The sequence below is a fragment of the Hydractinia symbiolongicarpus genome, chromosome 14, assembly GCF_029227915.1.
Source record: "Hydractinia symbiolongicarpus strain clone_291-10 chromosome 14, HSymV2.1, whole genome shotgun sequence".
NCBI classification, from domain to species: Eukaryota; Metazoa; Cnidaria; class Hydrozoa; order Anthoathecata; family Hydractiniidae; genus Hydractinia; species Hydractinia symbiolongicarpus.
Window position 1 is genome coordinate 16,940,643 of NC_079888.1, and position 22,764 is coordinate 16,963,406.

At 37.3% G+C, this 22,764-nt stretch overlaps 40 non-coding genes across 40 annotated transcripts; all 40 read right to left on the reverse strand.

Annotated features, from left to right (window-relative positions):
• Positions 1-181: 181 nt before the first annotated feature.
• Trnar-ucu (transfer RNA arginine (anticodon UCU)) lies at positions 182-255 on the reverse strand. Its single transcript has one exon. It is a non-coding gene; the product is annotated as a tRNA-Arg (tRNA).
• Positions 256-687: 432 nt separating this feature from the next.
• Positions 688-761, reverse strand: Trnar-ucu (transfer RNA arginine (anticodon UCU)). Its single transcript has one exon. It is a non-coding gene; the product is annotated as a tRNA-Arg (tRNA).
• Positions 762-1,698: 937 nt separating this feature from the next.
• On the reverse strand, positions 1,699-1,772 carry Trnar-ucu (transfer RNA arginine (anticodon UCU)). Its single transcript has one exon. It is a non-coding gene; the product is annotated as a tRNA-Arg (tRNA).
• A 432-nt stretch (positions 1,773-2,204) lies between these two features.
• Positions 2,205-2,278, reverse strand: Trnar-ucu (transfer RNA arginine (anticodon UCU)). The gene has a single exon. It is a non-coding gene; the product is annotated as a tRNA-Arg (tRNA).
• Positions 2,279-2,710: 432 nt separating this feature from the next.
• Trnar-ucu (transfer RNA arginine (anticodon UCU)) lies at positions 2,711-2,784 on the reverse strand. Its single transcript has one exon. It is a non-coding gene; the product is annotated as a tRNA-Arg (tRNA).
• Positions 2,785-3,216: 432 nt separating this feature from the next.
• Trnar-ucu (transfer RNA arginine (anticodon UCU)) lies at positions 3,217-3,290 on the reverse strand. Its single transcript has one exon. It is a non-coding gene; the product is annotated as a tRNA-Arg (tRNA).
• A 432-nt stretch (positions 3,291-3,722) lies between these two features.
• On the reverse strand, positions 3,723-3,796 carry Trnar-ucu (transfer RNA arginine (anticodon UCU)). The gene has a single exon. It is a non-coding gene; the product is annotated as a tRNA-Arg (tRNA).
• A 432-nt stretch (positions 3,797-4,228) lies between these two features.
• Trnar-ucu (transfer RNA arginine (anticodon UCU)) lies at positions 4,229-4,302 on the reverse strand. Its single transcript has one exon. It is a non-coding gene; the product is annotated as a tRNA-Arg (tRNA).
• A 937-nt stretch (positions 4,303-5,239) lies between these two features.
• Trnar-ucu (transfer RNA arginine (anticodon UCU)) lies at positions 5,240-5,313 on the reverse strand. Its single transcript has one exon. It is a non-coding gene; the product is annotated as a tRNA-Arg (tRNA).
• Positions 5,314-5,745: 432 nt separating this feature from the next.
• On the reverse strand, positions 5,746-5,819 carry Trnar-ucu (transfer RNA arginine (anticodon UCU)). The gene has a single exon. It is a non-coding gene; the product is annotated as a tRNA-Arg (tRNA).
• A 432-nt stretch (positions 5,820-6,251) lies between these two features.
• Trnar-ucu (transfer RNA arginine (anticodon UCU)) lies at positions 6,252-6,325 on the reverse strand. The gene has a single exon. It is a non-coding gene; the product is annotated as a tRNA-Arg (tRNA).
• A 432-nt stretch (positions 6,326-6,757) lies between these two features.
• Trnar-ucu (transfer RNA arginine (anticodon UCU)) lies at positions 6,758-6,831 on the reverse strand. The gene has a single exon. It is a non-coding gene; the product is annotated as a tRNA-Arg (tRNA).
• Positions 6,832-7,263: 432 nt separating this feature from the next.
• Trnar-ucu (transfer RNA arginine (anticodon UCU)) lies at positions 7,264-7,337 on the reverse strand. The gene has a single exon. It is a non-coding gene; the product is annotated as a tRNA-Arg (tRNA).
• Positions 7,338-7,768: 431 nt separating this feature from the next.
• On the reverse strand, positions 7,769-7,842 carry Trnar-ucu (transfer RNA arginine (anticodon UCU)). Its single transcript has one exon. It is a non-coding gene; the product is annotated as a tRNA-Arg (tRNA).
• Positions 7,843-8,781: 939 nt separating this feature from the next.
• Positions 8,782-8,855, reverse strand: Trnar-ucu (transfer RNA arginine (anticodon UCU)). Its single transcript has one exon. It is a non-coding gene; the product is annotated as a tRNA-Arg (tRNA).
• Positions 8,856-9,287: 432 nt separating this feature from the next.
• Trnar-ucu (transfer RNA arginine (anticodon UCU)) lies at positions 9,288-9,361 on the reverse strand. Its single transcript has one exon. It is a non-coding gene; the product is annotated as a tRNA-Arg (tRNA).
• Positions 9,362-9,793: 432 nt separating this feature from the next.
• On the reverse strand, positions 9,794-9,867 carry Trnar-ucu (transfer RNA arginine (anticodon UCU)). The gene has a single exon. It is a non-coding gene; the product is annotated as a tRNA-Arg (tRNA).
• Positions 9,868-10,299: 432 nt separating this feature from the next.
• On the reverse strand, positions 10,300-10,373 carry Trnar-ucu (transfer RNA arginine (anticodon UCU)). Its single transcript has one exon. It is a non-coding gene; the product is annotated as a tRNA-Arg (tRNA).
• Positions 10,374-10,805: 432 nt separating this feature from the next.
• Trnar-ucu (transfer RNA arginine (anticodon UCU)) lies at positions 10,806-10,879 on the reverse strand. The gene has a single exon. It is a non-coding gene; the product is annotated as a tRNA-Arg (tRNA).
• A 432-nt stretch (positions 10,880-11,311) lies between these two features.
• Positions 11,312-11,385, reverse strand: Trnar-ucu (transfer RNA arginine (anticodon UCU)). The gene has a single exon. It is a non-coding gene; the product is annotated as a tRNA-Arg (tRNA).
• Positions 11,386-11,817: 432 nt separating this feature from the next.
• Positions 11,818-11,891, reverse strand: Trnar-ucu (transfer RNA arginine (anticodon UCU)). Its single transcript has one exon. It is a non-coding gene; the product is annotated as a tRNA-Arg (tRNA).
• Positions 11,892-12,323: 432 nt separating this feature from the next.
• Positions 12,324-12,397, reverse strand: Trnar-ucu (transfer RNA arginine (anticodon UCU)). The gene has a single exon. It is a non-coding gene; the product is annotated as a tRNA-Arg (tRNA).
• Positions 12,398-12,829: 432 nt separating this feature from the next.
• Trnar-ucu (transfer RNA arginine (anticodon UCU)) lies at positions 12,830-12,903 on the reverse strand. Its single transcript has one exon. It is a non-coding gene; the product is annotated as a tRNA-Arg (tRNA).
• Positions 12,904-13,335: 432 nt separating this feature from the next.
• Positions 13,336-13,409, reverse strand: Trnar-ucu (transfer RNA arginine (anticodon UCU)). The gene has a single exon. It is a non-coding gene; the product is annotated as a tRNA-Arg (tRNA).
• Positions 13,410-13,841: 432 nt separating this feature from the next.
• Trnar-ucu (transfer RNA arginine (anticodon UCU)) lies at positions 13,842-13,915 on the reverse strand. Its single transcript has one exon. It is a non-coding gene; the product is annotated as a tRNA-Arg (tRNA).
• A 937-nt stretch (positions 13,916-14,852) lies between these two features.
• On the reverse strand, positions 14,853-14,926 carry Trnar-ucu (transfer RNA arginine (anticodon UCU)). The gene has a single exon. It is a non-coding gene; the product is annotated as a tRNA-Arg (tRNA).
• Positions 14,927-15,824: 898 nt separating this feature from the next.
• On the reverse strand, positions 15,825-15,898 carry Trnar-ucu (transfer RNA arginine (anticodon UCU)). Its single transcript has one exon. It is a non-coding gene; the product is annotated as a tRNA-Arg (tRNA).
• A 432-nt stretch (positions 15,899-16,330) lies between these two features.
• Trnar-ucu (transfer RNA arginine (anticodon UCU)) lies at positions 16,331-16,404 on the reverse strand. The gene has a single exon. It is a non-coding gene; the product is annotated as a tRNA-Arg (tRNA).
• A 394-nt stretch (positions 16,405-16,798) lies between these two features.
• Positions 16,799-16,872, reverse strand: Trnar-ucu (transfer RNA arginine (anticodon UCU)). The gene has a single exon. It is a non-coding gene; the product is annotated as a tRNA-Arg (tRNA).
• A 431-nt stretch (positions 16,873-17,303) lies between these two features.
• Trnar-ucu (transfer RNA arginine (anticodon UCU)) lies at positions 17,304-17,377 on the reverse strand. Its single transcript has one exon. It is a non-coding gene; the product is annotated as a tRNA-Arg (tRNA).
• A 394-nt stretch (positions 17,378-17,771) lies between these two features.
• On the reverse strand, positions 17,772-17,845 carry Trnar-ucu (transfer RNA arginine (anticodon UCU)). Its single transcript has one exon. It is a non-coding gene; the product is annotated as a tRNA-Arg (tRNA).
• Positions 17,846-18,277: 432 nt separating this feature from the next.
• On the reverse strand, positions 18,278-18,351 carry Trnar-ucu (transfer RNA arginine (anticodon UCU)). Its single transcript has one exon. It is a non-coding gene; the product is annotated as a tRNA-Arg (tRNA).
• A 432-nt stretch (positions 18,352-18,783) lies between these two features.
• Trnar-ucu (transfer RNA arginine (anticodon UCU)) lies at positions 18,784-18,857 on the reverse strand. The gene has a single exon. It is a non-coding gene; the product is annotated as a tRNA-Arg (tRNA).
• A 432-nt stretch (positions 18,858-19,289) lies between these two features.
• Positions 19,290-19,363, reverse strand: Trnar-ucu (transfer RNA arginine (anticodon UCU)). Its single transcript has one exon. It is a non-coding gene; the product is annotated as a tRNA-Arg (tRNA).
• Positions 19,364-19,795: 432 nt separating this feature from the next.
• On the reverse strand, positions 19,796-19,869 carry Trnar-ucu (transfer RNA arginine (anticodon UCU)). Its single transcript has one exon. It is a non-coding gene; the product is annotated as a tRNA-Arg (tRNA).
• A 432-nt stretch (positions 19,870-20,301) lies between these two features.
• Trnar-ucu (transfer RNA arginine (anticodon UCU)) lies at positions 20,302-20,375 on the reverse strand. The gene has a single exon. It is a non-coding gene; the product is annotated as a tRNA-Arg (tRNA).
• A 432-nt stretch (positions 20,376-20,807) lies between these two features.
• Positions 20,808-20,881, reverse strand: Trnar-ucu (transfer RNA arginine (anticodon UCU)). Its single transcript has one exon. It is a non-coding gene; the product is annotated as a tRNA-Arg (tRNA).
• Positions 20,882-21,312: 431 nt separating this feature from the next.
• Trnar-ucu (transfer RNA arginine (anticodon UCU)) lies at positions 21,313-21,386 on the reverse strand. The gene has a single exon. It is a non-coding gene; the product is annotated as a tRNA-Arg (tRNA).
• Positions 21,387-21,818: 432 nt separating this feature from the next.
• Trnar-ucu (transfer RNA arginine (anticodon UCU)) lies at positions 21,819-21,892 on the reverse strand. The gene has a single exon. It is a non-coding gene; the product is annotated as a tRNA-Arg (tRNA).
• Positions 21,893-22,324: 432 nt separating this feature from the next.
• Positions 22,325-22,398, reverse strand: Trnar-ucu (transfer RNA arginine (anticodon UCU)). Its single transcript has one exon. It is a non-coding gene; the product is annotated as a tRNA-Arg (tRNA).
• Between the last annotated feature and the right edge of the window lie 366 nt (positions 22,399-22,764).

Genomic DNA, 22,764 nt, shown 5'->3' on the forward strand with positions numbered 1-22,764 from the left:
CTAGTGAATCAGCATATGGAATGCCTTAAATGACTACGGAAATTCCATTAAATTCTACTTTGTTCTGCGTTATTAATCTTGGCGTCCCAGTAAATGGACTTGGTTTTGATTAAACACATTGAATACGGTTTGTTTGCGCAGCATCTCTGTGCAATAGCAAGGGTAAAAATCTAGCATAAATCACCGCTGATGGAAGTCGAACCCACAACCTTTGAATTAGAAGTCCAACGCGCTAGTCCATTGCGCCACAGCAGCACGGCTACTGATATTTAATAGGCATTGGAGAAATTTAACCCAACAAAATGTTTGCACATCTAGTACTCATTCGTTAACATGATGGATATGTTAACAGTCGAGTGCAGTAAGCCAAAACAATATGTTGAGTAAAAGTCTAAATGCTTTGTCAATATTTAATTGATGACCTATTTGGCTTTGCTTTTTCTTTGATCAAGTGTTCTTGTGCAGAGAGAGTTGCTAGTAGAAAGTATTGGCTGCAAAGAAATCTTTTAGTGAATCAGCATATGGAATGCCTCACATGAGTACGGATGTTCCATTAATTTCTATAATGTTCGGCGTTATTACTCTTGGCTTCCCATTAAATGAAATTGGTTTGGATTTAACGCATTGAATTCGGTTTGTTTGCGCAGCACCTTTGTTAAATAGCATTGGTAAGAAATTAGCAAAAATCACCGCTGTTGGGAGTCGAACCCACAACCTTTGAATTAGAAGTCCAACGCGCTAGTCCATTGCACCACAGTGGCACGGCTATATAAATATGATAGGCATTGCAGCGATTTAACCTAAGAAAATGGTTACACATCTAGTAACCATTCGGTAACATGATGGATATGTTAACAGTCGAGTGCAGTAAGCCACAACAATATGTTGAGTAAAAGTCTAAATGCTTTGTCAATATTTAATTGATGACCTATTTGGCTTTGCTTTTTCTTTGATCAAGTGTTCTTGTGCAGAGAGAGTTGCTAGTAGAAAGTAATGGCTGCAAAGAAATCTTTTAGTGAATCAGCATATGGAATGCCTCACATGACTACGGATGTTCCATTAATTTCTATAATGTTCGGCGTTATTACTCTTGGCGTCCCATTAGATGAACTTGGTTTTGATTAAACACATTGAATTCGGTTTGTTTGCGCAGCACCTTTGCTAAATAGCATTGGTAAGAAATTAGCAAAAATCACCGCTTTTGGGAGTCGAACCCACAACCTTTGAATTAGAAATCCAACGCGCTAGTCCATTGCACCACAGCGGCACGGCTATATAAATATGATAGGCATTGCAGCGATTTAACCTAAGAAAATGGTTACACATCTAGTAACCATTCGGTAACATGATGGATATGTTAACAGTCGAGTGCAGTAAGCCACAACAATATGTTGAGTAAAAGTATAAATGCTTTGTCAATATTTAATTGATGACCTATTTGGCTTTGCTTTTTCTTTGATCAAGTGTTCTTGTGCAGAGAGAGTTGCTAGTAGAAAGTAATTGCTGCAAAGAAATCTTTTAGTGAATCAGCATATCGATTGCCTTACATGACTACGGATGTTCCATTAATTTCTATTATGTTCTGCGTTATTACCGTTGGCTTCCCATTAAATGAAATTGGTTTGGATTTAGCGCATTGAACACGTTTGTTTGCTAAGCATCTCTGTGCAATAGCAAGGGTAAAAATCCAGCATAAATCACCGCTGATGGGAGTCGAACCCACAACCTTTGAATTAGAAGTCCAACGCGCTAGTCCATTGCGCCACAGCGGCACGGTTACTGATATTTGATAGGCATTGGAGCAATTTAACCCAAAAAAATGTTTGCACATCTAGTAATCATTCGTTTACAGGATGGCTATATTAACAGTCGGGTGCAGCAAGCCAAAATAATATGTAAAGTAAAAATCTAAATGCTTTGTCAATAATAGATTGATGACCTATTTGGCTTTGCTTTTTTTTTGATCAAGTGTTCTTGTGCAGAGAGAGTGGTTAGTAGAAAGTAATTACTGCAAAAAAATCCTTTAGTGAATCAGCATATGGAATGCCTTAAATGACTACGGAAATTCCATTAAATTCTACTTTGTTCGGCGTTATTTATCTTGGCGTCCCATTAAATGAACTTGGTTTTGATTAAACACATTGAATTCGGTTTGTTTGCGCAGCACCTTTGTTAAATAGCATTGGTAAGAAACTAGCAAAAATCACCGCTGATGGAAGTCGAACCCACAACCTTTGAATTAGAAGTCCAACGCGCTAGTCCATTGCACCACAGCGGCACGGCTATATAAATATGATAGGCATTGCAGCGATTTAACCCAAGAAAATGGTTACACATCTAGTAATCATTCGGTAATATGATGGATATGTTAACAGTCGAGTGCAGTAAGCCAAAACAACATGTTGAGTAAAAGTCTAAATGCTTTGTCAATATTTAATTGATGTCCTATTTGGCTTTGCTTTTTCTTTGATCAAGTGTTCTTGTGCAGAGAGAGTGATTAGTAGAAAGTAATTGCTGCAAAAAAATCTTTTAGTGAATCAGCATATGAAATGCCTTAAATGACTACGGAAATTCCAATAAATTCTATATTGTTCGGCGTTATTAATCTTGGCGTCCCATTAAATGAACTTGGTTTTGATTAAACACATTGAATTCGGTTTGTTTGCGCAGCACCTTTGCTAAATAGCATTGGTAAGAAATTAGCAAAAATCACCGCTGATGGGAGTCGAACCCACAACCTTTGAATTAGAAGTCCAACGCGCTAGTCCATTGCGCCACAGTGGCACGGGTATATAAATATGACAGGCATTGGAACGATTTAACCCAAGAAAATGGTTACACATCTAGCAATCATTCGGTAACATGATGGATATGTTAACAGTCGAGTGCAGTAAGCCAAAACAACATGTTGAGTAAAAGTCTAAATGCTTTGTCAATATTTAATTGATGACCTATTTGGCTTTGCTTTTTCTTTGATCAAGTGTTCTTGTGCAGAGAGAGTGGTTAGTAGAAAGTAATTGCTGCAAAAAAATCTTTTAGTGAATCAGCATATGGAATGCCTTAAATGACTACGGAATTTCCATTAAATTCTACTTTGTTCGGCGTTATTAATCTTGGAGTCCCATTAAATGAACTTGGTTTTGATTAAACGCATTGAATTCGGTCTGTTTGCGCAGCACCTTTGTTAAATAACATTGGTAAGAAACTAGCAAAAATCACCGCTGATGGGCGTCGAACCCACAACCTTTGAATTAGAAGTCCAACGCGCTAGTCCATTGCACCACAGCGGCACGGCTATATAAATATGATAGGCATTGCAGCGATTTAACCCAAGAAAATGGTTACACATCTAGTAATCATTCGGTAATATGATGGATATGTTAACAGTCGAGTGCAGTAAGCCAAAACAACATGTTGAGTAAAAGTCTAAATGCTTTGTCAATATTTAATTGATGACCTATTTGGCTTTGCTTTTTCTTTGATCAAGTGTTCTTGTGCAGAGAGAGTGATTAGTAGAAAGTAATTGCTGCAAAAAAATCTTTTAGTGAATCAGCATATGAAATGCCTTAAATGACTACGGAAATTCCATTAAATTCTACTTTGTTCGGCGTTATTAATCTTGGAGTCCCATTAAATGAACTTGGTTTTGATTAAACGCATTGAATTCGGTTTGTTTGCGCAGCACCTTTGTTAAATAACATTGGTAAGAAACTAGCAAAAATCACCGCTGATGGGAGTCGAACCCACAACCTTTGAATTAGAAGTCCAACGCGCTAGTCCATTGCGCCACAGCAGCACGGCTACTGATATTTAATAGGCATTGGAGAAATTTAACCCAACAAAATGTTTGCACATCTAGTACTCATTCGTTAACATGATGGATATGTTAACAGTCGAGTGCAGTAAGCCAAAACAATATGTTGAGTAAAAGTCTAAATGCTTTGTCAATATTTAATTGATGACCTATTTGGCTTTGCTTTTTCTTTGATCAAGTGTTCTTGTGCAGAGAGAGTTGCTAGTAGAAAGTATTGGCTGCAAAGAAATCTTTTAGTGAATCAGCATATGGAATGCCTCACATGAGTACGGATGTTCCATTAATTTCTATAATGTTCGGCGTTATTACTCTTGGCTTCCCATTAAATGAAATTGGTTTGGATTTAACGCATTGAATTCGGTTTGTTTGCGCAGCACCTTTGTTAAATAGCATTGGTAAGAAATTAGCAAAAATCACCGCTGTTGGGAGTCGAACCCACAACCTTTGAATTAGAAGTCCAACGCGCTAGTCCATTGCACCACAGTGGCACGGCTATATAAATATGATAGGCATTGCAGCGATTTAACCTAAGAAAATGGTTACACATCTAGTAACCATTCGGTAACATGATGGATATGTTAACAGTCGAGTGCAGTAAGCCACAACAATATGTTGAGTAAAAGTCTAAATGCTTTGTCAATATTTAATTGATGACCTATTTGGCTTTGCTTTTTCTTTGATCAAGTGTTCTTGTGCAGAGAGAGTTGCTAGTAGAAAGTAATGGCTGCAAAGAAATCTTTTAGTGAATCAGCATATGGAATGCCTCACATGACTACGGATGTTCCATTAATTTCTATAATGTTCGGCGTTATTACTCTTGGCGTCCCATTAGATGAACTTGGTTTTGATTAAACACATTGAATTCGGTTTGTTTGCGCAGCACCTTTGCTAAATAGCATTGGTAAGAAATTAGCAAAAATCACCGCTTTTGGGAGTCGAACCCACAACCTTTGAATTAGAAATCCAACGCGCTAGTCCATTGCACCACAGCGGCACGGCTATATAAATATGATAGGCATTGCAGCGATTTAACCTAAGAAAATGGTTACACATCTAGTAACCATTCGGTAACATGATGGATATGTTAACAGTCGAGTGCAGTAAGCCACAACAATATGTTGAGTAAAAGTATAAATGCTTTGTCAATATTTAATTGATGACCTATTTGGCTTTGCTTTTTCTTTGATCAAGTGTTCTTGTGCAGAGAGAGTTGCTAGTAGAAAGTAATTGCTGCAAAGAAATCTTTTAGTGAATCAGCATATCGATTGCCTTACATGACTACGGATGTTCCATTAATTTCTATTATGTTCTGCGTTATTACCGTTGGCTTCCCATTAAATGAAATTGGTTTGGATTTAGCGCATTGAACACGTTTGTTTGCTAAGCATCTCTGTGCAATAGCAAGGGTAAAAATCCAGCATAAATCACCGCTGATGGGAGTCGAACCCACAACCTTTGAATTAGAAGTCCAACGCGCTAGTCCATTGCGCCACAGCGGCACGGTTACTGATATTTGATAGGCATTGGAGCAATTTAACCCAAAAAAATGTTTGCACATCTAGTAATCATTCGTTTACAGGATGGCTATATTAACAGTCGGGTGCAGCAAGCCAAAATAATATGTAAAGTAAAAATCTAAATGCTTTGTCAATAATAGATTGATGACCTATTTGGCTTTGCTTTTTTTTTGATCAAGTGTTCTTGTGCAGAGAGAGTGGTTAGTAGAAAGTAATTACTGCAAAAAAATCCTTTAGTGAATCAGCATATGGAATGCCTTAAATGACTACGGAAATTCCATTAAATTCTACTTTGTTCGGCGTTATTTATCTTGGCGTCCCATTAAATGAACTTGGTTTTGATTAAACACATTGAATTCGGTTTGTTTGCGCAGCACCTTTGTTAAATAGCATTGGTAAGAAACTAGCAAAAATCACCGCTGATGGAAGTCGAACCCACAACCTTTGAATTAGAAGTCCAACGCGCTAGTCCATTGCACCACAGCGGCACGGCTATATAAATATGATAGGCATTGCAGCGATTTAACCCAAGAAAATGGTTACACATCTAGTAATCATTCGGTAATATGATGGATATGTTAACAGTCGAGTGCAGTAAGCCAAAACAACATGTTGAGTAAAAGTCTAAATGCTTTGTCAATATTTAATTGATGTCCTATTTGGCTTTGCTTTTTCTTTGATCAAGTGTTCTTGTGCAGAGAGAGTGATTAGTAGAAAGTAATTGCTGCAAAAAAATCTTTTAGTGAATCAGCATATGAAATGCCTTAAATGACTACGGAAATTCCAATAAATTCTATATTGTTCGGCGTTATTAATCTTGGCGTCCCATTAAATGAACTTGGTTTTGATTAAACACATTGAATTCGGTTTGTTTGCGCAGCACCTTTGCTAAATAGCATTGGTAAGAAATTAGCAAAAATCACCGCTGATGGGAGTCGAACCCACAACCTTTGAATTAGAAGTCCAACGCGCTAGTCCATTGCGCCACAGTGGCACGGGTATATAAATATGACAGGCATTGGAACGATTTAACCCAAGAAAATGGTTACACATCTAGCAATCATTCGGTAACATGATGGATATGTTAACAGTCGAGTGCAGTAAGCCAAAACAACATGTTGAGTAAAAGTCTAAATGCTTTGTCAATATTTAATTGATGACCTATTTGGCTTTGCTTTTTCTTTGATCAAGTGTTCTTGTGCAGAGAGAGTGGTTAGTAGAAAGTAATTGCTGCAAAAAAATCTTTTAGTGAATCAGCATATGGAATGCCTTAAATGACTACGGAATTTCCATTAAATTCTACTTTGTTCGGCGTTATTAATCTTGGAGTCCCATTAAATGAACTTGGTTTTGATTAAACGCATTGAATTCGGTCTGTTTGCGCAGCACCTTTGTTAAATAACATTGGTAAGAAACTAGCAAAAATCACCGCTGATGGGCGTCGAACCCACAACCTTTGAATTAGAAGTCCAACGCGCTAGTCCATTGCACCACAGCGGCACGGCTATATAAATATGATAGGCATTGCAGCGATTTAACCCAAGAAAATGGTTACACATCTAGTAATCATTCGGTAATATGATGGATATGTTAACAGTCGAGTGCAGTAAGCCAAAACAACATGTTGAGTAAAAGTCTAAATGCTTTGTCAATATTTAATTGATGACCTATTTGGCTTTGCTTTTTCTTTGATCAAGTGTTCTTGTGCAGAGAGAGTGATTAGTAGAAAGTAATTGCTGCAAAAAAATCTTTTAGTGAATCAGCATATGAAATGCCTTAAATGACTACGGAAATTCCATTAAATTCTACTTTGTTCGGCGTTATTAATCTTGGAGTCCCATTAAATGAACTTGGTTTTGATTAAACGCATTGAATTCGGTTTGTTTGCGCAGCACCTTTGTTAAATAACATTGGTAAGAAACTAGCAAAAATCACCGCTGATGGGAGTCGAACCCACAACCTTTGAATTAGAAGTTCAACGCGCTAGTCCATTGCGCCACAGCGGCACGGTTATTGATATTTGATAGGCATTGGAGCAATTTAACCCAAGAAAATGTTTGCACATCTAGTAATCATTCGTTAACATGATGAATATGTTAACAGTCGAATGCAGTAAGCCAAAACAATATGTAGAGTAAATATCTAAATACTTTGTCAATATTAAATTGATGACCTATTTTGTTTTGCTTCTTCTTTGATCAAGTGTCCTTGCGCAGAGAGAGTAGCTACTAGAAAGTAATTGCTGCAAAAAAATCTTTTAGTGAATCAGCATATCGATTGCCTTACATGACTACGGATGTGCCATTAATTTCTATTATGTTCTGCGTTATTACTCTTGGCTTCCCATTAAATGAAATTGGTTTGGATTTAACGCATTGAACACGTTTGTTTGCTAAGCATCTCTGTGCAATAGCAAGGGTAAAAATCTAGCATAAATCACCGCTGATGGGAGTCGAACCCACAACCTTTGAATTAGAAGTCCAACGCGCTAGTCCATTGCGCCACAGCGGCACGGTTACTGATATTTGATAGGCATTGGAGCAATTTAACCCAACAAAATGTTTTCACATCTAGTAATCATTCGTTAACAGGATGGATATGTTAAAAGTCTAGTGCAGCAAGCCAAAACAATATGTAGAGTAAAAATCTAAATGCTTTGTCAATAATAGATTGATGACCTATTTGGCTTTGCTTTTCCTTTGATCAAGTGTTCTTGTGCAGAGAGAGTGGTTAGTAAGAAGTAATTACTGCAAAAAAATCTTTTAGTGAATCAGCATATGGAATGCCTTAAATGACTACGGAAATTCCATTAAATTCTATTTTGTTCGGCGTTATTAATCTTGGCGTCCTATTAAATGAACTTGGTTTTGATTAAACACATTGAATTCGCTTTGTTTGCGCAGCACCTTTGTTAAATAGCATTGGTAAGAAACTAGCAAAAATCACCGCTGATGGGAGTCGAATCCACAACCTTTGAATTAGAAGTCCAACGCGCTAGTCCATTGCCCCACAGCGGCACGGCTATATAAATATGATAGGCATTGCAGCGATTTAACCCAAGAAAATGGTTACACATCTAGTAGTCACTCAATAACATGATGGATATGTTAACAGTCGAGTGCAGTAAGCCAAAACAACATGTTTGAGTAAAAGTCTAAATGCTTTGTCAATATTTAATTGATGACCTATTTGGCTTTGCTTTTTCTTTGATCAAGTGTTCTTGTGAAGAGAGAGTGGTTAGTAGAAAGTAATTGCTGCAAAACAATCTCTTAGTGAATCAGCATATGAAATGCCTTAAATGACTACGGAAATTCCATTAAATTCTACTTTGTTCGGCGTTATTAATCTTGGCGTCCCATTAAATGAACTTGGTTTTGATTAAACGCATTGAATTCGGTTTGTTTGCGCAGCACCTTTGTTAAATAGCATTGGTAAGAAACTAGCAAAAATCACCGCTGATGGGAGTCGAACCCACAACCTTTGAATTAGAAGTCCAACGCGCTAGTCCATTGCGCCACAGCGGCACGGCTACATAAATATGATAGGCATTGCAGCAATTAAAACAAAAGAAAATGTTTGCACATCTAGTAATCATTCGTTAACAGGATGGATATGTTAACAGTCGAGTGCAGCAAGCCAAAACAATATGTAGAGTAAAAATCTAAATGCTTTTTAAATAATAGATTGATGACCTATTTGTCTTTGCTTTTTCTTTGATCAAGTGTTCTTGTGCAGAGAGAGTGGTTAGTAGAAAGTAATTGCTGCAAAAAAATCTTTTAGTGAATCAGCATATCGATTGCCTTACATGACTACGGATGTGCCATTAATTTCTATTATGTTCTGCGTTATTACTCTTGGCTTCCCATTAAATGAAATTGGTTTGGATTTAATGCATTGAACACGTTTGTTTGCTAAGCATCTCTGTGCAATAGCAAGGGTACAAAACTAGCATAAATCACCGCTGATGGGAGTCGAACCCACAACCTTTGAATTAGAAGTCCAACGCGCTAGTCCATTGCGCCACAGCGGCACGGTTACTGATATTTGATAGGCATTGGAGCAATTTAACCCATTAAAATGTTTGCACATCTAGTAATCATTCGTTAACAGGATGGATATGTTAAAAGTCGAGTGCAGCAAGCCAAAACAATATGTAGAGTAAAAATCTAAATGCTTTGTCAATAATAGATTGATGACCTATTTGGCTTTGCTTTTCCTTTGATCAAGTGTTCTTGTGCAGAGAGAGTGGTTAGTAAGAAGTAATTACTGCAAAAAAATCTTTTAGTGAATCAGCATATGGAATGCCTTAAATGACTACGGAAATTCCATTAAATTCTATTTTGTTCGGCGTTATTAATCTTCGCGTCCTATTAAATGAACTTGGTTTTGATTAAACACATTGAATTCGGTTTGTTTGCGCAGCACCTTTGTTAAATAGCATTGGTAAGAAACTAGCAAAAATCACCGCTGATGGGAGTCGAACCCACAACCTTTGAATTAGAAGTCCAACGCGCTAGTCCATTGCCCCACAGCGGCACGGCTATAGAAATATGATAGGCATTGCAGCGATTTAACCCAAGAAAATGGTTACACATCTAGTAATCACTCAATAACATGATGGATATGTTAACAGTCGAGTGCAGTAAGCCAAAACAACATGTTGAGTAAAAGTCTAAATGCTTTGTCAATATTTAATTGATGACCTATTTGGCTTTGCTTTTTCTTTGATCAAGTGTTCTTGTGAAGAGAGAGTGGTTAGTAGAAAGTAATTGCTGCAAAACAATCTCTTAGTGAATCAGCATATGAAATGCCTTAAATGACTACGGAAATTCCATTAAATTCTACTTTCTTCGGCGTTATTAATCTTGGCGTCCCATTAAATGAACTTGGTTTTGATTAAACGCATTGAATTCGGTTTGTTTGCGCAGCACCTTTGTTAAATAGCATTGGTAAGAAACTAGCAAAAATCACCGCTGATGGGAGTCGAACCCACAACCTTTGAATTAGAAGTCCAACGCGCTAGTCCATTGCGCCACAGCGGCACGGTTACTGATATTTGATAGGCATTGAAGCAATTTAACCCAACAAATAGTTTGCACATCTATTAATCATTCGTTAACAGGATGGATATGTTAAAAGTCGGGTGCAGCAAGCCAAAACAATATGTTGAGTAAAAATCTAAATGCTTTGTCAATAATAGATTGATGAACTATTTGGCTTTGCTTTTTCTTTGATCAAGTGTTCTTGTGCAGAGAGAGTGGTTAGTAGAAAGTAATTACTGGAAAAAAATCTTTTAGTGAATCAGCATATGGAATGCCTTAAATGACTACGGAAATTCCATTAAATTCTATTTTGTTCGGCGTTATTAATCTTGGCGTCCCATTAAATGAACTTGGTTTTGAATAAACACATTGAATTCCGTTTGTTTGCGCAGCACCTTTGTTAAATAGCATTGGTAAGAAACTAGCAAAAATCACCGCTGATGGGAGTCGAACCCACAACCTTTGAATTAGAAGTCCAACGCGCTAGTCCATTGCGCCACAGCGGCACGGCTACATAAATATGATAGGCATTGCAGCAATTAAAACATAAGAAAATGTTTGCACATCTAGTAATCATTCGTTAACAGGATGGATATGTTAACAGTCGAGTGCAGCAAGCCAAAACAATATGTAGAGTAAAAATCTAAATGCTTTGTCAATAATAGATTGATGACCTATTTGTCTTTGCTTTTTCTTTGATCAAGTGTTCTTGTGCAGAGAGAGTGGTTAGTAGAAAGTAATTGCTGCAAAAAAATCTTTTAGTGAATCAGCATATCGATTGCCTTACATGACTACGGATGTGCCATTAATTTCTATTATGTTCTGCGTTATTACTCTTGGCTTCCCATTAAATGAAATTGGTTTGGATTTAACGCATTGAACACGTTTGTTTGCTAAGCATCTCTGTGCAATAGCAAGGGTAAAAATCTAGCATAAATCACCGCTGATGGGAGTCGAACCCACAACCTTTGAATTAGAAGTCCAACGCGCTAGTCCATTGCGCCACAGCGGCACGGTTGCTGATATTTGATAGGCATTGGAGCAATTTAACCCAACAAATAGTTTGCACATCTAGTAATCATTCGTTAACAGGATGGATATGTTAAAAGTCGGGTGCAGCAAGCCAAAACAATATGTAGAGTAAAAATCTAAATGCTTTGTCAATAATAGATTGATGACCTATTTGGCTTTGCTTTTTCTTTGATCAAGTGTTCTTGTGCAGAGAGAGTGGTTAGTAGAAAGTAATTACTGCAAAAAAATCTTTTAGTGAATCAGCATATGGAATGCCTTAAATGACTACGGAAATTCCATTAAATTCTATTTTGTTCGGCTTTATTAATCTTGGCGTCCCATTAAATGAACTTGGTTTTGATTAAACACATTGAATTCGGTTTGTTTGCGCAGCACCTTTGTTAAATAGCATTGGTAAGAAACTAGCAAAAATCACCGCTGATGGGAGTCGAACCCACAACCTTTGAATTAGAAGTCCAACGCGCTAGTCCATTGCGCCACAGCGGCACGGCTACATAAATATGATAGGCATTGCAGCAATTAAAACATAAGAAAATGTTTGCACATCTAGTAATCATTCGTTAACAGGATGGATATGTTAACAGTCGAGTGCAGCAAGCCAAAACAATATGTACAGTAAAAATCTAAATGCTTTGTCAATAATAGATTGATGACCTATTTGTCTTTGCTTTTTCTTTGATCAAGTGTTCTTGTGCAGAGAGAGTGGTTAGTAGAAAGTAATTGCTGCAAAAAAATCTTTTAGTGAATCAGCATATCGATTGCCTTACATGACTACGGATGTGCCATTAATTTCTATTATGTTCTGCGTTATTACTCTTGGCTTCCCATTAAATGAAATTGGTTTGGATTTAACGCATTGAACACGTTTGTTTGCTAAGCATCTCTGTGCAATAGCAAGGGTAAAAATCTAGCATAAATCACCGCTGATGGGAGTCGAACCCACAACCTTTGAATTAGAAGTCCAACGCGCTAGTCCATTGCGCCACAGCGGCACGGTTACTGATATTTGATAGGCATTGGAGCAATTTAACCCAACAAAATGTTTGCACATCTAGTAATCATTCGTTAACAGGATGGATATGTTAAAAGTCGAGTGCAGCAAGTCAAAACAATATGTAGAGTAAAAATATAAATGCTTTGTCAATAATAGATTGATGACCTATTTGGCTTTGCTTTTTCTTTGACCAAGTGTTCTTGTGCAGAGAGAGTGGTTAGTAGAAAGTAATTACTGCAAAAAAACCTTTTAGTGAATCAGCATATGGAATCCCTTAAATGACTACGGAAATTCCATTAAATTCTATTTTGTTCGGCGTTATTAATCTTGGCGTCCCATTAGATGAACTTGGTTTTAATTAAACACATTGAATTCGGTTTGTTTGCGCAGCACCTTTGTTAAATAGCATTGGTAAGAAACTAGCAAAAATCACCGCTGATGGGAGTCGAACCCACAACCTTTGAATTAGAAGTCCAACGCGCTAGTCCATTGCCCCACAGCGGCACGGCTATATAAATATGATAGGCATTGCAGCGATTTAACCCAAGAAAATGGTTACACATCTAGTAATCACTCAATAACATGATGGATATGTTAACAGTCGAGTGCAGTAAGCCAAAACAACATGTTGAGTAAAAGTCTAAATGCTCTGTCAATATTTAATTGATGACCTATTTGGCTTTGCTTTTTCTTTGATCAAGTGTTCTTGTGCAGAGAGAGTGGTTAGTAGAAAGTAATTGCTGCAAAAAAATCTCTTAGTGAATCAGCATATGAAATGCCTTAAATGACTACGGAAATTCCATTAAATTCTACTTTGTTCGGCGTTATTAATCTTTGCGTCCCATTAAATGAACTTGGTTTTGATTAAACGCATTGAATTCGGTTTGTTTGCGCAGCACCTTTGTTAAATAGCATTGGTAAGAAACTAGCAAAAATCACCGCTGATGGGAGTCGAACCCACAACCTTTGAATTAGAAGTCCAACGCGCTAGTCCATTGCGCCACAGCGGCACGGCTATATAAATATGATAGGCATTGCAGCAATTAAAACAAAAGAAAATGTTTGCACATCTAGTAATCATTCGTTAACAGGATGGATATGTTAACAGTCGAGTGCAGCAAGCCAAAACAATATGTAAAGTAAAAATCTAAATGCTTTGTCAATAATAGATTGATGACCTATTTGTCTTTGCTTTTTCTTTGATCAAGTGTTCTTGTGCAGAGAGAGTGGTTAGTAGAAAGTAATTGCTGCAAAAAAATCTTTTAGTGAATCAGCATATCGATTGCCTTACATGACTACGGATGTGCCATTAATTTCTATTATGTTCTGCGTTATTACTCTTGGCTTCCCATTAAATGAAATTGGTTTGGATTTAACGCATTGAACACGTTTGTTTGCTAAGCATCTCTGTGCAATAGCAAGGGTAAAAATCTAGCATAAATCCCCACTGATGGGAGTCGAACCCACAACCTTTGAATTAGAAGTCCAACGCGCTAGTCCATTGCGCCACAGCGGCACGGTTACTGATATTTGATAGGCATTGGAGCAATTTAACCCAACAAAATGTTTGCACATCTAGTAATCATTCGTTAACAGGATGGATATGTTAAAAGTCGAGTGCAGCAAGCCAAAACAATATGTAGAGTAAAAATCTAAATGCTTTGTCAATAATAGATTGATGACCTATTTGGCTTTGCTTTTTCTTTGATCAAGTGTTCTTGTGCAGAGAGAGTGGTTAGTAGAAAGTAATTACTGCAAAAAAATCTTTTAGTGAATCAGCATATGGAATTCCTTAAATGACTACGGAAATTCCATTAAATTCTATTTCGTTCGACGTTATTAATCTTGGCGTCCCATTAAATGAACTTGGTTTTGATTAAACACATTGAATTCGGTTTGTTTGCGCAGCACCTTTGTTAAATAGCATTGGTAAGAAACTAGCAAATATCACCGCTGATGGGAGTCGAACCCACAACCTTTAAATTAGAAGTCCAACGCGCTAGTCCATTGCCTCACAGCGGCACGGCTATATAAATATGATAGGCATTGCAGCGATTTAACCCAAGAAAATGGTTACACATCTAGTAATAACTCAATAACATGATGGATATGTTAACAGTCGAGTGCAGTAAGCCAAAACAACATGTTGAGTAAAAGTCTAAATGCTTTGTCAATATTTAATTGATGACCTATTTGGCTTTGCTTTTTCTTTGATCAAGTGTTCTTGTGCAGAGAGAGTGGTTAGTAGAAAGTAATTGCTGCAAAAAAATCTTTTAGTGAATCAGCATATCGATTGCCTTACATGACTACGGATGTGCCATTAATTTCTATTATGTTCTGCGTTATTACTCTTGCCTTCCCATTAAATGAAATTGGTTTGGATTTAACGCATTGAACACGTTTGTTTGCTAAGCATCTCTGTGCAATAGCAAGGGTAAAAATCTAGCATAAATCACCGCTGATGGGAGTCGAACCCACAACCTTTGAATTAGAAGTCCAACGCGCTATTCCATTGTGCCACAGCGGCACGGTTACTGATATTTGATAGGCATTGGAGCAATTTAACCCAACAAAATGTTTGCACATCTAGTAATCATTCGTTAACAGGATGGATATGTTAAAAGTCGAGTGCAGCAAGCCAAAACAATATGTAGAGTAAAAATCTAAATGCTTTGTCAATAATAGATTGATGACCTATTTGGCTTTGCTTTTTCTTTGATCAAGTGTTCTTGTGCAGAGAGTGGTTAGTGCATATGGAATCCCTTAAATGACTACGGAAATTCCATTAAATTCTATTTTGTTCGGCGTTATTAATCTTGGCGTCCCATTAAATGAACTTGGTTTTGATTAAACACATTGAATTGGGTTTGTTTGCGCAGCACCTTTGTTAAATAGCATTGGTAAGAAACTAGCAAAAATCACCGCTGATGGGAGTCGAACCCACAACCTTTGAATTAAAAGTCCAACGCGCTAGTCCATTGCCCCACAGCGGCACGGCTATATAAATATGATAGGCATTGCAGCGATTTAACCCAAGAAAATGGTTACACATCTAGTAATCACTCAATAACATGATGGATATGTTAACAGTCGAGTGCAGTAAGCCAAAACAACATGTTGAGTAAAAGTCTAAATGCCCTGTCAATATTTAATTGATGACCTATTTAGCTTTCCTTTTTCTTTGATCAAGTGTTCTTGTGCAGAGAGAGTGGTTAGTAGAAAGTAATTGCTGCAAAAAAATCTCTTAGTGAATCAGCATATGAAATGCCTTAAATGACTACGGAAATTCCATTAAATTCTACTTTGTTCGGCGTTATTAATCTTGGCGTCCCATTAAATGAACTTGGTTTTGATTAAACGCATTAAATTCGGTTTGTTTGCGCAGCACCTTTGTTAAATAGCATTGGTAAGAAACTAGCAAAAATCACCGCTGATGGGAGTCGAACCCACAACCTTTGAATTAGAAGTCCAACGCGCTAGTCCATTGCGCCACAGCGGCACGGCTATATAAATATGATAGGCATTGCAGCAATTAAAACAAAAGAAAATGTTTGCACATCTAGTAATCATTCGTTAACAGGATGGATATGTTAACAGTCGAGTGCAGCAAGCCAAAACAATATGTAGAGTAAAAATCTAAATGCTTTGTCAATAATAGATTGATGACCTATTTGTCTTTGCTTTTTCTTTGATCAAGTGTTCTTGTGCAGAGAGAGTGGTTAGTAAAAAGTAATTGCTGCAAAAAAATCTTTTAGTGAATCAGCATATCGATTGCCTTACATGACTACGGATGTGCCATTAATATCTATTATGTTCTGCGTTATTACTCTTGGCTTCCCATTAAATGAAATTGGTTTGGATTTAACGCATTGAACACGTTTGTTTGCTAAGCATCTCTGTGCAATAGCAAGGGTAAAAATCTAGCATAAATCACCGCTGATGGGAGTCGAACCCACAACCTTTGAATTAGAAGTCCAACGCGCTAGTCCATTGCGCCACAGCGGCACGGCTATATAAATATGATAGGCATTGCAGCGATTTAACCCAAGAAAATGGTTACACATCTAGTAACCATTCGGTAACATGATGGATATGTTAACAGTCGAGTGAAGTAAGCCAAAACAATGTGTTGAGTAAAAGTCTAAATGCTTTTTCAATATTTAATTGATGACCTATTTGGCTTTGCTTTTTCTTTGATCAAGTGTTCTTGTGCAGAGAGAGTGGTTAGTGCATATGGAATCCCTTAAATGACTACGGAAATTCCATTAAATTTTATTTTGTTCGGCGTTATTAATCTTGGCGTCCCATTAAATGAACTTGGTTTTGATTAAACACATTGAATTGGGTTTGTTTGCGCAGCACCTTTGTTAAATAGCATTGGTAAGAAACTAGCAAAAATCACCGCTGATGGGAGTCGAACCCACAACCTTTGAATTAGAAGTCCAACGCGCTAGTCCATTGCGCCACAGCGGCACGGCTATATAAATATGATAGGCATTGCAGCGATTTAACCCAAGAAAATGGTTACACATCTAGTAACCATTCGGTAACATGATGGATATGTTAACAGTCGAGTGCAGTAAGCCAAAACAATATGTTGAGTAAAAGTCTAAATGCTTTGTCAATATTTAATTGATGACCTATTTGTCTTTGCTTTTTCTTTGATCAAGTGTTCTTGTGCAGAGAGAGTGGTTAGTAGAAAGTAATTGCTGCAAAAAAATCTTTTAGTGAATCAGCATATCGATTGCCTTACATGACTACCGATGTGCCATTAATTTCTATTATGTTCTGCGTTATTACTCTTGGCTTCCCATTAAATGAAATTGGTTTGGATTTAACGCATTGAACACGTTTGTTTGCTAAGCATCTCTGTGCAATAGCAAGGGTAAAAATCTAGCATAAATCACCGCTGATGGGAGTCGAACCCACAACCTTTGAATTAGAAGTCCAACGCGCTAGTCCATTGCGCCACAGCGGCACGGCTATATAAATATGATAGGCATTGCAGCGATTTAACCCAAGAAAATGGTTACACATCTAGTAACCATTCGGTAACATGATGGATATGTTAACAGTCGAGTGAAGTAAGCCAAAACAATGTGTTGAGTAAAAGTCTAAATGCTTTTTCAATATTTAATTGATGACCTATTTGGCTTTGCTTTTTCTTTGATCAAGTGTTCTTGTGCAGAGAGAGTGGTTAGTGCATATGGAATCCCTTAAATGACTACGGAAATTCCATTAAATTTTATTTTGTTCGGCGTTATTAATCTTGGCGTCCCATTAAATGAACTTGGTTTTGATTAAACACATTGAATTGGGTTTGTTTGCGCAGCACCTTTGTTAAATAGCATTGGTAAGAAACTAGCAAAAATCACCGCTGATGGGAGTCGAACCCACAACCTTTGAATTAGAAGTCCAACGCGCTAGTCCATTGCGCCACAGCGGCACGGCTATATAAATATGATAGGCATTGCAGCGATTTAACCCAAAAAAATGGTTACACATCTAGTAACCATTCGGTAACATGATGGATATGTTAACAGTCGAGTGAAGTAAGCCAAAACAATGTGTTTAGTAAAAGTCTAAATGCTTTTTCAATATTTAATTGATGACCTATTTGGCTTTGCTTTTTCTTTGATCAAGTGTTCTTGTGCAGAGAGAGTGGTTAGTAGAAAGTAATTGCTGCAAAAAAATCTCTTAGTGAATCAGCATATGAAATGCCTTAAATGACTACGGAAATTCCATTAAATTCTACATTGTTCGGCGTTATTAATCTTGGCGTCCCATTAAATGAACTTGGTTTTGATTAAACGCATTGAATTCGGTTTGTTTGCGCAGCACCTTTGTTAAATAGCATTGGTAAGAAACTAGCAAAAATCACCGCTGATGGGAGTCGAACCCACAACCTTTGAATTAGAAGTCCAACGCGCTAGTCCATTGCGCCACAGCGGCACGGCTATATAAATATGATAGGCATTGCAGCAATTAAAACAAAAGAAAATGTTTGCACATCTAGTAATCATTCGTTAACAGGATGGATATGTTAACAGTCGAGTGCAGCAAGCCAAAACAATATGTAGAGTAAAAATCTAAATGCTTTGTCAATAATAGATTGATGACCTATTTGTCTTTGCTTTTTCTTTGATCAAGTGTTCTTGTGCAGAGAGAGTGGTTAGTAGAAAGTAATTGCTGCAAAAAAATCTTTTAGTGAATCAACATATCGATTGCCTTACATGACAACGGATGTGCCATTAATTTCTATTATGTTCTGCGTTATTACTCTTGGCTTCCCATTAAATGAAATTGGTTTGGATTTAACGCATTGAACACGTTTGTTTGCTAAGCATCTCTGTGCAATAGCAAGGGTAAAAATCTAGCATAAATCACCGCTGATGGGAGTCGAACCCACAACCTTTGAATTAGAAGTCCAACGCGCTAGTCCATTGCGCCACAGCGGCACGGTTACTGATATTTGATAGGCATTGGAGCAATCTAACCCAACAAAATGTTTGCACATCTAGTAATCATTCGTTAACATGATGGATATGTTAAAAGTCGAGTGCAGCAAGCCAAAACAATATGTAGAGTAAAAATCTAAATGCTTTGTCAATAATAGATTGATGACCTATTTGGCTTTGCTTTTTCTTTGATCAAGTGTTCTTGTGCAGAGAGAGTGGTTAGTAGAAAGTAATTACTGCAAAAAAATCTTTTAGTGAATCAGCATATGGAATGCCTTAAATGACTACGGAAATTCCATTAAATTCTATTTTGTTCGGCGTTATTAATCTTGGCGTCCCATTAAATGAACTTGGTTTTGATTAAACACATTGAATTCGGTTTGTTTGCGCAGCACCTTTGTTAAATAGCATTGGTAAGAAACTAGCAAAAATCACCGCTGATGGGAGTCGCACCCACAACCTTTGAATTAGAAGTCCAACGCGCTGGTCCATTGCGCCACAGCGGCACGGCTACATAAATATGATAGGCATTGCAGCAATTAAAACAAAAGAAAATGTTTGCACGTCTAGTAATCATTCGTTAACAGGATGGATATGTTAACAGTCGAGTGCAGCAAGCCAAAACAATATGTACAGTAAAAGTCTAAATGCTTTGTCAATAATAGATAGATGACCTATTTGTCTTTGCTTTTTCTTTGATCAAGTGTTCTTGTGCAGAGAGAGTGGTTAGTAGAAAGTAATTGCTGCAAAAAAATCTTTTAGTGAATCAGCATATCGATTGCCTTACATGACTACGGATGTGCCATTAATTTCTATTATGTTCTGCGTTATTACTCTTGGCTTCCCATTAAATGAAATTGGTTTGGATTTAACGCATTGAACACGTTTGTTTGCTAAGCATCTCTGTGCAATAGCAAGGGTAAAAATCTAGCATAAATCACCGCTGATGGGAGTCGAACCCACAACCTTTGAATTAGAAGTCCAACGCGCTAGTCCATTGCGCCACAGCGGCACGGTAACTGATATTTGATAGGCATTGGAGCAATTTAACCCAACAAAATGTTTGCACATCTAGTAATCACTCAATAACATGATGGATATGTTAACAGTCGAGTGCAGCAAGCCAAAACAATATGTAGAGTAAAAATCTAAATGCTTTGTCAATAATAGATTGATGACCTATTTGTCTTTGCTTTTTCTTTGATCAAGTGTTCTTGTGCAGAGAGAGTGGTTAGTAGAAAGTAATTGCTGCAAAAAAATCTTTTAGTGAATCAGCATATGGAATGCCTTAAATGACTACGGAAATTCCATTAAATTCTATTTTGTTCGGCGTTATTAATCTTGGCGTCCCATTAAATGAACTTGGTTTTGATTAAACACATTGAATTCGGTTTGTTTGCGCAGCACCTTTGTTAAATAGCATTGGTAAGAAACTAGCAAAAATCACCGCTGATGGGAGTCGCACCCACAACCTTTGAATTAGAAGTCCAACGCGCTGGTCCATTGCGCCACAGCGGCACGGCTACATAAATATGATAGGCATTGCAGCAATTAAAACAAAAGAAAATGTTTGCACGTCTAGTAATCATTCGTTAACAGGATGGATATGTTAACAGTCGAGTGCAGCAAGCCAAAACAATATGTACAGTAAAAGTCTAAATGCTTTGTCAATAATAGATAGATGACCTATTTGTCTTTGCTTTTTCTTTGATCAAGTGTTCTTGTGCAGAGAGAGTGGTTAGTAGAAAGTAATTGCTGCAAAAAAATCTTTTAGTGAATCAGCATATCGATTGCCTTACATGACTACGGATGTGCCATTAATTTCTATTATGTTCTGCGTTATTACTCTTGGCTTCCCATTAAATGAAATTGGTTTGGATTTAACGCATTGAACACGTTTGTTTGCTAAGCATCTCTGTGCAATAGCAAGGGTAAAAATCTAGCATAAATCACCGCTGATGGGAGTCGAACCCACAACCTTTGAATTAGAAGTCCAACGCGCTAGTCCATTGCGCCACAGCGGCACGGTAACTGATATTTGATAGGCATTGGAGCAATTTAACCCAACAAAATGTTTGCACATCTAGTAATCACTCAATAACATGATGGATATGTTAACAGTCGAGTGCAGCAAGCCAAAACAATATGTAGAGTAAAAATCTAAATGCTTTGTCAATAATAGATTGATGACCTATTTGTCTTTGCTTTTTCTTTGATCAAGTGTTCTTGTGCAGAGAGAGTGGTTAGTAGAAAGTAATTGCTGCAAAAAAATCTTTTAGTGAATCAACATATCGATTGCCTTACATGACAACGGATGTGCCATTAATTTCTATTATGTTCTGCGTTATTACTCTTGGCTTCCCATTAAATGAAATTGGTTTGGATTTTACGCATTGAACACGTTTGTTTGCTAAGCATCTCTGTGCAATAGCAAGGGTAAAAATCTAGCATAAATCACCGCTGATGGGAGTCGAACCCACAACATTTGAATTAGAAGTCCAACGCGCTAGTCCATTGCGCCACAGCGGCACGGTTACTGATATTTGATAGGCATTGGAGCAATCTAACCCAACAAAATGTTTGCACATCTAGTAATCATTCGTTAACAGGATGGATATGTTAAAAGTCGAGTGCAGCAAGCCAAAACAATATGTAGAGTAAAAATCTAAATGCTTTGTCAATAATAGATTGATGACCTATTTGGCTTTGCTTTTTCTTTGATCAAGTGTTCTTGTGCAGAGAGAGTGGTTAGTAGAAAGTAATTACTGCAAAAAAATCTTTTAGTGAATCAGCATATGGAATGCCTTAAATGACTACGGAAATTCCATTAAATTCTATTTTGTTCGGCGTTATTAATCTTGGCGTCCCATTAAATGAACTTGGTTTTGATTAAACACATTGAATTCGGTTTGTTTGCGCAGCACCTTTGTTAAATAGCATTGGTAAGAAACTAGCAAAAATCACCGCTGATGGGAGTCGCACCCACAACCTTTGAATTAGAAGTCCAACGCGCTGGTCCATTGCGCCACAGCGGCACGGCTACATAAATATGATAGGCATTGCAGCAATTAAAACAAAAGAAAATGTTTGCACGTCTAGTAATCATTCGTTAACAGGATGGATATGTTAACAGTCGAGTGCAGCAAGCCAAAACAATATGTACAGTAAAAGTCTAAATGCTTTGTCAATAATAGATTGATGACCTATTTGTCTTTGCTTTTTCTTTGATCAAGTGTTCTTGTGCAGAGAGAGTGGTTAGTAGAAAGTAATTGCTGCAAAAAAATCTTTTAGTGAATCAGCATATCGATTGCCTTACATGACTACGGATGAGCCATTAATTTCTATTATGTTCTGCGTTATTACTCTTGGCTTCCCATTAAATGAAATTGGTTTGGATTTAACGCATTGAACACGTTTGTTTGCTAAGCATCTCTGTGCAATAGCAAGGGTAAAAATCTAGCATAAATCACCGCTGATGGGAGTCGAACCCACAACCTTTGAATTAGAAGTCCAACGCGCTAGTCCATTGCGCCACAGCGGCACGGTAACTGATATTTGATAGGCATTGGAGCAATTTAACCCAACAAAATGTTTGCACATCTAGTAATCACTCAATAACATGATGGATATGTTAACAGTCGAGTGCAGCAAGCCAAAACAATATGTAGAGTAAAAATCTAAATGCTTTGTCAATAATAGATTGATGACCTATTTGGCTTTGCTTTTTCTTTGATCAAGTGTTCTTGTGCAGAAAGAGTGGTTAGTAGAAAGTAATTGCTGCAAAAAAATCTCTTAGTGAATCAGCATATGAAATGCCTTAAATGACTACGGAAATTCCATTAAATTCTACTTTGTTCGGCGTTATTAATCTTGGCGTCCCATTAAATGAACTTGGTTTTGATTAAAC